This window comes from Cryptomeria japonica, chromosome 5 (genome assembly GCF_030272615.1).
Source record: "Cryptomeria japonica chromosome 5, Sugi_1.0, whole genome shotgun sequence".
In the NCBI taxonomy this organism is placed as follows: domain Eukaryota; kingdom Viridiplantae; phylum Streptophyta; class Pinopsida; order Cupressales; family Cupressaceae; genus Cryptomeria; species Cryptomeria japonica.
Window position 1 is genome coordinate 267860228 of NC_081409.1, and position 12310 is coordinate 267872537.

A 12310-nucleotide genomic window follows, 5' to 3' on the forward strand; every position below is an offset into this window, starting at 1 on the left:
TTCTCCACTCCAGCATTCCAAGGCAAGGTACATCATCATCCTGCAAATCAAGGACACAAGAAGTCAGAGCAAAGGGTTTGTTGAAGAAGCAGATAATTTCAGAAGAATTAATTAAAGCTAGCTTCTCAACAACACCAAGTTGAATATTTACCAAGTTACAAGTGTCAGTGTGGTCCACCTCAGCATTTCCAGATTCAATGTACCTAACTCATGGAAGGTGGCACGAACTCCGATGTACCTACCCGGCTATCCATTGGTCGATTTTTTCAGAGAGGACATGTGTCCAAGCAATACAATTTTATCATTGGTCAAGCATTAAATGTTATGTAATGGTTGTAACAAACCCTAATTAGGGTTTTCATTGTAAAATCTTGGCCATTGATTTCGAATTGATCTTAGCCATCGAATTGTATTGAGGGCACTATATAAGCCCTGGCATTTCATTTTGTAAAGGAAATTTAAGAGTTAGAAGATAGATAGAGAGTAGTTAGAAGGTGATTAGCTAGTTGATAGAATAGCAATTAGAGTAGAGTAGAGAGAGAAGGCAAAGATTGTTGCCAAGATGTTGTTGTAAAAGACTTGTAACTTCATTGAAGAAATGGTGAAATTTATGGGTCGATTCGACAATTTGCATGGTCTTTATACTTCTCATATTTGATTTCATGTTATTAGATGAGTGGAAGAAATGTGCTTGATTGATGGTGAAATTCGTATATCCATACTACTAGCAGTTTGTTGATTGCAGACTTGCCTTGCGTAGTCAACTGGAATCATTCAGCTTAAGCTTAACTTCAATTGTCGCTTCTTCATTGATATGCATCAACCTGATGGTGTCTATGCCTGCAGTGATGATTTGAACATCATAAAGCTTCCCTTCGAAGATCGCACTAGCCTTGTGGAGATGGTCCTGCGATGTCAAAACAAGACCTAGTTAGAATTTCATCAAAGATCAATCATTGCTCCTACATTCCTTAGTATTAGGATTAGATTCTTTCCTCACCCTCCTCTTTTTTCCTTTTTTTCAAGTCAAAGCTAGTAAGAGCCTATGTTCCAGCAATATTCAAAGCAGATCAGACGCTCAATCATCAAATGTAAGTCCCCTTGATGACACAACAATCACAACGACCACTGGTGCTTATCCACACGTAGAGACCCTACTAAAAAGAACATTGGAGTCATCCTAACTGATCCTTCTTGCGAAATCTTCAGCAGTTAGCGACTTTATTCAAGAGAGGATAAGATGCCTTTGGGTATTTTATTCTGTGTATGATTGTGTACAAAATACACGTCAACAAAATTGGCGCTAGAAGGAGGGCCTTAGTATCCGAAGTCCGAAAATTTTGGAGAAGAATACATTCCAAGCATAATCATGAATCACGATGGTGTTGCCACATGAAGGATTGAATCAAGTAGTACAACCAAATTTACAGATAGGCAACACTCAAGAAGATATCGTTTCAGGATTGAATCATCTGGCGTGGAACATAAGGAGAAGTGAAGTTGAGTATAACAGAGTCAGAATCATCTTGGAGCAAGAAGAAGATAGAGCCGAGGAACATCGAAGGGTCGCAGCGAGAGAACTTCGCAATCAAAGGAATCTACAATAATCTTCGCAAGACTTCACGCTGGATCGCATTGGTTCTTTCTCGCCCGAGAAACATCAAAGATTATTGAGATCAACACCAGGCATCAAGAATCTAAGTGAACTTCAGTTTACTTCAAAGGCGAAGCGAATCAAAAGAGAGGACACTCTCAAGGAATTCGAACTAAGATTGGAGGAATCTCCTGAGTCATCACAAGTTCTTCAAGAACAAGTACAAGCGGCGATCCAATCAAGTATCCAAGCAATTTCTCAGACAAAGGGCCAAGCCAGTTCATCAAGTCCTACTTCAAATTTTCAAGCCTCGAAGAGTACGATGGCTCACCAGGCTCCGCCTCCTCCTCCTCCTCCTCATGTGCTTAACGACGCAACTTGGCTAATCAACAACCGATCACCATTAGAATTTGCAGTTTATCATGATATGCCAAAGAATCCAGAACATTTTTGTTCCAAGTTCAATGTCAGTGATTTCCATCGCACAGCAGAAGATCATATCAAGATGTTCGAAGACCTTCTTCGTAACAGGCGAATCGAATATGGAGATGTAGCATGTAGGCTTTTCCCCTACTCATTAGGAGAAGAGGCATACTTTTGGTTCGTTCACTTGCCTACAGGGTCAATCAGAACTTGGGACGCAATGAAAGATGCATTCATTGCAAAGTTTGGTATACCAACTACACCAGCTGAGTTATATAGACAATTTGTGGAAGTCCGAAGGAGAGAACATGAGCCTATCACTTCTTTCAACAACAGGTTTCACCACGCATACATGATGTTACGACACCCTTATCTCATTGCGGACCCAAGGGAAATTTACTATGGAGCTTTAGATCATCTCACTGCTATGTTTGTAAGGACGCATCCAACTCCAAATGATCTAAACGCAGCATATGCAAAGGCTATTGAAGTTAGTAAGCACATGGGACAAAATATCACCGGGCCACTACTACACATGGGACCGGTTGCAGCATCAAATCAAATGCAGTCAGTTGGAATGGCATTGGCTAACCAGACTCCAGTTATGAATCCGATTCCACAAGCAACATATCCGAGCATACAGCCTACAAACCAGTTGGTCCTTCACCCTGGAGTTCCAATTTCCCAAGCTCCACCCGCACAACCTGTGTACCTGCAAAATGCCACAAGCTCGTCAAGGACACAAGAAGAAAAGGACGAAATGAAAGAGTTGATTGAACAAGTCAAGAAACTATCAACCGAGGTAACTCACCTGAGGAACCAGAATAATCAACTCCAAAGTATGCAAAGGATCAACCATGGCCAACATACGAACAATCAAAATTTCCAAGGAAATAACAATCAAGGTTTCAGAAATAATTATCAGGGAAATAATAACCAAGGCTTCCAGAGGAGACCATGGAATACTGCTCCCAATAACAGAAATGTGGTGACGCCACTAGATAACCCACCTAATTCATAGAATCAAGAAAATCCTTCCACCAGCAAAGTGTTTCTAGCAGAGGCGGCCTTGTCCAGTTGGTGTAGACTTCATAATACGAACCAACACTTTGAGTTTGCCCTGAACTCAAGATCGCGGCCGACATTTTCCAACAGGAGATGCGTAGCACTGATCCACCTGAAAATCCGCCCATGACAGGATACGAAAGGTCCCAACCACGCAGTACGGTCAAGCCATGATTGTTGAAAGCTGCAAATATTCACAAGAAGATGATAATCAAGCACGAAATGGAAGATTCCCACCAGAGTCTGCTAATGGACCAATGGTACCTCCAGGATCCCAGTTCCCACCTGCATCAACAAATGGACCTATAGAAGACTCAGAGTATTATTTTCCACCTTTGAACAATAGTGTCCTAGTAGAAGGGATAAAAGAAGTATTTCACCAATCTTCAGGAGGTGTGAACCAAAGGGTTTATCACAGAAATCAGAGGAATCAAGAGCCCTTAACTACATCAATTCCTCCGAACAATTTCTCTACTCCTCCTGATCCCCAAGCCAGCAACAATCCAGAATATCCACAAAACACACAAGAATACAGACAGAGGAATATTGCACCCCCTGTAGGCAATGAAATGAAAAGATTGGCCGCATTGGTGTTAGATGAACTCAAAAAAGTTAAAGTTAGTCTACCACTCTACGAGTTGCTCAAAGTGTCACAAATCAAAGATGCAGTAATCAATAGTTTGAGTGAGTCCAGTACGGTAAGGTCAAATGTTCAGGACTTGACCAACAGAGCTCAAGCCACTATCAATGTGACCCAAGAGGAAACGAATGACCAAGGACAATCCGAACAAAATGAATGCTTGGTCCAGACCATAACCTTCCCAGCTAAAAAGGAAGACATGTTGGAAGGAAAGGTATTACTCAAAAGGGGCGAGACTAAGAAAACTCAACCTACCATCAAAGAAGGCCTCGCCACTAACCAGATTCTTCCAGAAAAGGAAGTCGCAATTAAAAAGGATGTGGTCAAGAAAGCGAAATCTTTAAACAAAACAGATCACTCAAAAGAGGAGAGTCTAGCAAAAGACGATTATCCAAAAGTCAATGAAGTGAAACATCAAGAACACAATGGGGATTCTTCAGCCCCTTCTCAAGGAAAAGATGAACCGGCCCCGTTCCTGCTATCAGTTAGAATTTTTGGGAAATTATTACACAATTGCCTTTATGATTCAGGAGCTTCCAGTAATGTGATGCCCCTGGCTGTCTATCAAAGACTAGGAATAACTCCTGCTCCTACCAAAAGAAAGGTCACTCAGCTAGACAAGACAGAAGTTCCAGTCATGGGCGAGTTGAACAATATTCACATGCAATTGGCCGCGGACCCAAGAGTTCAAAATTTCATAGATATTTCAGTGGTAGATATTCCTGATTCATATGGGATGCTCCTGAGTAGAGATTGGTCACGGAAATTGAATGGGTATGTGTCGACTGATTTTGCACACATGTGGCTACCATGGAGAGGAGTCCCCAATCAAATCAAGATTGATAGCACTCCGAGATTGAGACTTATGATAACTGAGTATGGGGAAGACAATGAAGTCCTTTTCTTAGAATCTGATCTAGGGACATACAAGCCTAAAGTAGAAGAAATCCTGATGATACAAAACATACAAGATGAAGATGGCCAGCAAGAAGTGATGGAATCTACAGAAATTGTCATCGAAAGCGATCAAGGATCTGACCAAGAGGATGATGGAATGTTTGAAAATTTCAGGAGGTTCGTACATAGAAACATACAGCAAAGTGTGCAACTTGGTAATTTGGCGTCCGTCCGAGATTTGCTTCTTCCAAATTGGTGTAGGATACACAATGCCGTCCATTCAGAACTATCTTGTGCTTTATGTCAAACCGCATTAGAACAAGTATACAAGAGAGCCCCGCAGGCATTGATCTTAGAAGAAATTCAAGATTCAGAGACCGAGAGTTCTGTGGAAGATGAAACCTTATCCGATACATCAACTGAAAGTCAGGAAGGCCCAGAGACAAAAAATCAAGAAAATACAATATGGACATTAAGGTTTGATGGATCTAAGTCTAAACAAGGATCTGGAGCCGGCTTCGAATTAATTAGCCCAACAGGAGAAACCTACCTTGCCGCTCACAGATTACAATTTCCTTGCACCAACAATGTAGCTGAATATGAATCCTTGATTCATGGACTATTATTAGCCATCAAAAAGGGGGCGAAAATACTACAAGTATATGGAGATTCAGAGATAGCTATAAGGCAAATCAGGAAGCAGTATGTTTGCCATGACAAAAGATTGACTAGATACAAAAATCGAGTCTGGGATCTCATTGAGAGTTTCGAAGCTTTCAATATCAATTCTATATACAGACATCAGAATCAAGTGGCTAATTCCCTCGCACAAGCCGCCAGCTCATTGATACCATTGGCAATGGAAGGATTGAAGAAGTTCACAGTTGAATTAACATCAGTTCCTTCGGTCCCAGATAACATCACCAATTTTCAAGTTTTCGAAGACGACAAGCACATCCTGGATTTCTTAACCAACGCAGATGTCTTCTTAACCCAAATCATTGATGAAGAAGAAGTAGGAGAAGCAGAATTTGATGCCGAAGGTGTCCTGAATTTAAAGACAAACACTACTCCAAAAGGAATGGTAGAATTGGAGAGAATTTTTGATCCCGACAAATTGAAAGAGAAAAGGAAACATGTGCGACACAATCAATTTAGGTGATGATATACAAGCTAAGAATGTGTTCATCGGAAAGTCCTGTACTGCAACTGAAAGAAACGGGATCCTAAAAAACATGAGAGATTTCCCAGATGTCATAGCATGGAGTTATGAAGACCTCAAAACTTATGACACTGCAATTATTACTCACACAATCCCTTTGAAGCCAGAAAGCAAGCCATTTAGGCAGAGACAAAGACCGGTTAATCCATTATTGGAACCCTTGATATACCAAGAAGTGAAGAAGTTGCTCTCAACCAAGATCATCTTCCCAGTAAGACACTCGACGTGGGTCGCCAACCTGGTACCTGTCAGAAAGAAAAATGGAGAAATCAGATTGTGTGTTGATTTCCGAAATCTCAACCGAGCATCAGAGAAAGATAATTATCCACTACCATCACTAGATGAGGTGTTGCAGATTGTCAACGGGTCTCAGATGATGTCCTTTCTAGATGGATATTCAGGATATAACCAAGTTCTGGTCGAGCCCGAAGATCGACTAAAGACTGCTTTTACCACCAAATGGGGAACGTTTGCATACAAGAGAATGCCTTTTGGACTTATAAATGCCGGGGCTACATTCCAGAGAGCCATGGATATCGCTTTCAGGGACTTAATTGGTAAATGCATTGTTATATATATGGATGACATCACAGTTTTCTCCAGGCAAAGAGAAGATCATGTGGACGACTTAAGAAGAGTTTTCCAAAGGTGCAGAAGATATGGTGTCTCTCTCAATCCAAAGAAATGCATATTTGGAGTAACAGAAGGAAAACTTTTAGGACATGTTATTTCAGAAAGAGGAATCTCCATCGATCCTGAAAGAGTAAAGGCCATATCCACTATCAATTTGCCGGCTAGTAAGAAAGAACTAAAATCATTCTTTGGCAAGATCAATTTTGTCAGAAAATTCATTACCGGATTTGCCGAGATTGTTAGACCTTTGAACGAGATGCTGAAGAAGGACGCAAAGATTGAATGGTCACCACAAGCGAAGAGGGCATTTGAGGAGATAAAAACGGCAATCACAGAAGCACCAGTATTGATCAGTCCTGATTATCTGAAGCCCTTCTATCTATATTCCTTCGCTTCTGACTACACTTGTGCCGCTATTCTGACCCAGAGAAGTGAAGAAAGAGATGAAAATCCAATTGCATTCATGAGTACCCCGCTGAAAGATGCAGAACTCAGATACCCCAACATCGAAAAACAAGCATATGCCCTAGTAAAGGCCGTTAAGAAATTCAGGCATTACCTACTAAGAGCCAAAATTTATGCAATAGTGCCAGCCAGATGCAGCAGTCAAGACTCTTCTCATGCAAAATGAACTAGGAGAAAGAAGAGGTAAGTGGGTCGCCATTATCCAAGAATTTGATATTGAAATCCAGCCCATGAAACTTGTTCGAGGACAAGCTTTGGCGCAGACATTGGCAATTGATGGACCGGGATTAGTCCAACAAGTTTATGAATTAGAGGACGTCACACATGATGAATGGTACAAAGATATTGTGACATACCTGCTTAATCACAGATGTCCTGCTCGCATGACATCCACACAGAAGAGAGCACTAAGGATAAAGTGTCAACATTACATGCTTCAAGGATCTGTTCTATATCGCAGAAATCATGAAGGAGTATATTTGAGGTGTGTTGGCAAAGATGAGGCTAAACAGATAATTGAACATTTTCATTCCAAGTTTGGGACTGGACATGGAGCCAACCTCGCTACAGCTCATCAGATCCTAAGGGCAGGATATTACTGGCCTACACTTTTCAAAGATACATTTAATCATATTAGGACTTGCCACACATGCCAAGTCGCAGCCTTTAGAGAAAGAAATCCTGCTATGCCACTGAATCCAGTGATTGAAGCTAGGCCATTTGCCAAATGGGGAATGGATTTTATTGGTGTTATCAACCCCGCATCCTCAGCACAACACAAGTATATCATTACAGCTACTGATTATTGTACCAGATGGTCAGAGGCACAGGCACTCAAAGTTTGCACCACTGAAGTTGTAATCAAATTTCTGGAAGAAAACATAATCACAAGGTTTGGATGTCCTTATGCGTTAGTTTGTGACAATGGATCGGCATTTACATCATTGAGATTCTCGAATTGGGCTTTTGAATACGGAATAACCCTAAAGTTTTCATCAAACTATTATCCTCAGGGTAATGGATTGGCTGAGTCAACCAACAAGAACCTACTCAGCGTTATCAAGAAATTGCTAGAAAGAAGTCCGAGAGAATGGCATACCCAATTGAGATTCGCCTTATGGGCGGACCGAATCAGGACCAAGAATGCGTTAGGCATTTCACCTTATTTTTTGGTTTATGGCCAAGACCCAGTCTTCCCCATGCAACTCAGGATCCCGACTTTGAGATTTATTCAGGAGTATATGGAAGACACTGATGCTATTCAAGCCCGATTGACACAGCTAATGAATCTGGAAGAAAAGAGAGATCAAGCATTAGAAACTTTTGCAAAACACCAAGGAGTGGTGAAAAGATGGTTCGATCGACAAGCTAGAGTCAAAGCATTCCGGATTTGAGATCTTGTCTTATACTGGGACAAGGCACACGAGAAAAGAGGAGAACATGATAAGTTTGATAAGCTTTGGAAAGGCCCTTATCAAATTTCAGAGATATTGGGAGAAAATGCATTTAGGTTGAAGACATTAACTGGAGAAGACATCCCATTGCCTGTCAATGGGAGGTATCTCAAACATTATTTCCAATCCTGAAATGCCCAAGGCCTTCCCTTGTACATAGTTGGTTTAGTTTGTTTTCGTCGTTTGTTTGCTTTTCTTTCGTTTTGGTTTGCCTTTCGCTTTGTTTTCGTTCTTGGTTTGGGTGTTTTGTTTGAGGTTAGTTGTTTTGTCCTGAGGGGTATCCATTTGATATTGGGTGATTTTGTCATGTAACGCTCTGACTTCCCGCTAGGTTGTTGGTTGCATTTGGGCAATCATGAGGTCTTTTGGAATTACAAAGGGAGTTTCTTTTAATAAAGCTTTGAGTCAGGATGTATTTACATTGAAGCAAGATTAGCTTATTGAACTCACGTATTTTTGTCCTCCAGTTATTATATCTTTTCACACTTATAATCTCCGAGTCGTTATGATTTCCAGGCGAAGCTGTGATCAGTGAAAAATCTAAAGTCTGACTTCAGCGCCACCGCAATCCTCAAACCCTAGTGAGCTTCATTGCTCACGAGCCAAAGAATTGACGGAACTGAAAAGCAGTATCGAAAGAAAAAATGAGAATATGAGAAATGAAAAAAGCAAAAGAAAGAAAATGAGTTGACAAAGAAATATCAAATCGGCTAAAGGGAATATACGAGTAACTCCATCGGGGCTATAGACGCCTGGCTGGAATGGAGCAATATTCGTGAACTTGCGGCGATAACCTCGTCGGGACTATGGACGTCTGACTGGCAGCGAGGCTCTATCCAGGATGCTTTTGGAGTCTAGACAAACTACGTAGCTTATCATAGGGGAACCTGAAGATCATGATTTTCTTGTTGAGGGGAATTAACGCATTTGCACACACATGGGTAACTGTGGACTTGATACTTTGTCTCAATATGATGGTCTCTTCCTGTAAGTGTTTCTTAACTCCTGGTTTTGTTGAGGGATATTTTCTGAGTTTTCTTTTAGAAAGATTGATTCCCAAATGTTTTTTCAACATTTCTCAGTGGTTTCGCCAGATGTTGTGACCATTTCACACATCGCCCCATTAAAATGGGGACCCCCTCTTTTTGCTCGTTTTTGCTCGCCTTTCGCTTTGCTTTTTAGGGTTTTGGTTTAGTTTGTTAGTTGTCTGGACCAGGGTCAAGCCTTAGGGTTTCCGTTACTGTGTTTTCAGGCCAGAGTCCAGTCAATCTTGAGAGCTTTTTGAGCTTCCTCCCGTAGAATGCAATTTTGAATAAAGTGAATTCGCCAGAGGCTAAGTGAGTTGGTCTAGTTTCAATTGGAATTTTGATTGCAACTCTGAAAATTTGTCTAAGTGTTGATGATGAGATTTTGATTTTCGTCCGATTGAGTAGTTTTGACCAAATTTTGAAAATTTTGATAATTGATCCCGGGCATTGGAAATGACTTGTTTTTGCCTTGTGAAGTGATTAAACTCCCAAAATCTTGATATTTTGGCCTGTAGGAGCAAAATCGCTCCTGTCCCTCAGTGAAGGACCGGAGCTTGTTTCTCAAGATTTTACTGTCTCTGCAGGATCAAGACAAATTTTTGACTGGAAATGATAAAAGGAGGCATGATCTTTCCGTTGAATATAATTTGAAGAATTTCACAAGCATGGAAATGTGCCAGGAGCAAAAATCGCTCCTGTCCCTCAGTGGAGGACCGGAGCTCAAAATCAAACATTGCCTTGTCCTTGCAGGATTTGAACAATTTGACGATTTGAGAAGATCAAAGGAAATATGTTTCATCAGTTGAATATAGGTTAAAAGCGCAAACATGAGGAAAACATGACTTTGAAGCTAAATCGCTCCTGTCCCTCAGCCAGGGACCAGGGCGAAATTCAGTGGTAGCTCTCGTCCCTCTCCTAGGGACCAGAGCGAATTTCCTCATGAGGCATGTTTTGGGCAAAGATCAAGCAGGTTTTGAGTTTGAGGCAAACAAAGAAGGCGTAACGAACCTGTTGAAGACAAATTGAAGAATGCAAGACACCAAAGTGAACTCCATATTGGCCTAGGCGCTCCTGTCCCTCAGTAAGGGACCAGAGCGATTTTTGCCTTAGGTCAATTTCTCACCAAGTTAGAACGAAATCCAGGCCAAAGATGAATGAAAGGGGGGCACAACGAGTCCATTGAAGATAATTTTGGAAGTTGGCAAAGTGAATTTGAGCTTGCAAATGAAAATTCGCTCCTGTCCCTTAGCCAGGGACCAGGGCGAAATGGTAGCTATCTTGCCTTCCACCCAAATTCAAGTCATTCCAAGTCAAAGTATAAGGTGGCAAGGACATTTTGAGGTGTCTCGACGAAGAACGAAGTCGCAAAGACCACCAAGGATGAAGGATTTGCACTAAATGCCCAAGTTCGCTCCTGTCCCTCACCAAGGGACCAGAGCGAAATATTCAAATGTGTCCAAATTTAAGTTGCCACTCACATTTTAAGTGTTCGAAAGGGAGTAAAGAGCATCATTTTTGAGCCTTGAAGACAACTGCAAGTTAATATGATGAAGGAATTGCACTATATGCTCAAGTTCGCTCCTGTCCCCCAGTCAGGGACCAGAGCGAAATTTCTATGAAGGCTTAAATTTTGAATATTGATCACGTTTCAAGTATTCAAGAAGGACCAAAGGACATCGTTTTATATTGTGAAGGCAATTGCAAGTTGATAAGAACAAGGATGCGCCCAAGACACCAAAGTTCGCTCCTGTCCTTCAGTGAAGGACCAGGGCGATATTCACCATATTGGCCAGTTCTTTCAAAAATCACGCTAAGTCAAGGACGTACAAGGTTGCACAGGGTCAAAGTGTTCTTAAGAAGATGATATGCGAGGAAGTTAAACGTCAAAAGGTGATCAAATTGAGCCAAGAAGCTAAATCGCTCCTATCCTTCAGGCAAGGACATGGGCGATTTTCATTAAAACACTCATTTTCCTTCGAAGATCATATCAAAACAAGATTGTATTAGGTCGAAGATATCATTTGGAAGGCAATGAACATGAAGCAAAGGTTGAAAGACGGCAAATTTAGACTAGAGCACCAGGTTCGCTCCTGTCCCTCACCAAGGGACCAGGGCGAAAATCCTTCAAACTTCAAATATGCCTCGTAAAAGCCAAGTGAAGCAAGCGTGGAGTGAAAGACTAACGTTGTTTCTTCCTCATGATGAAAATTGGTGATCGAAGGAGCTAAGGTCAAGGAGAAAACATAAGGTTCGCTCCTGTCCCTCACCAAGGGACCAGGGCGATATCAGCCTTAGGAGGCCCTCATCCACAAAATCAAGTCAATCAAGCTTGAGGTTCCTAGCGAAAATGCCAGTTTCAACGTGGAGATGGTGATTTTGAACGTCGAAGGCGAGAATCCAGGTTAAAATGACAATTCGCTCCTGTCCCTCTCCCAGGGACCAGAGCGATATGGTTCGTATTTCTCAACTTCAAATTTTGGCGCTAAAACATTTTTTGGATTTTATTAAATGCTAAAAATCGATAAATTTAAAAAATTCAATTAAATAGCATTTAAAAATAATGCATGACATTTATTAATTAATTTTTTGCCTATTAAAAAAAAATCGAATTAATAAAAAACGAAGGCATTAATTAATTAATTATTAATTCAAGTAAAAAATCAAATTAAGCGCTTGGATTTAAATTCTTACAAAGTCGGCCATTGGTTTTTTATTAAAATTGCTTTTAATTATCTTTTAATTACCAAGTCGGCCTAAGGTAATGCATGAGGTAAGCGCCTATAAAGGGGGGTGTTTATTTCATTTTCAAATCATTATTCAAACATCCTTCACATGCGATTTGGAGAGGTGCGAATTGTGTTCAAAGTGGAGCGGATTTCCATTCCAAGC

The 12310-nt window shown here is 41.0% G+C and overlaps 1 protein-coding gene across 2 annotated transcripts in view; it reads left to right on the forward strand.

Moving 5' to 3' along the window:
• Window positions 1-12310, forward strand: part of LOC131035217 (switch 2) — a 127183-nt gene that overhangs the window by 36406 nt on the left and 78467 nt on the right. The gene's annotated exons all lie outside the window — the stretch shown is intronic.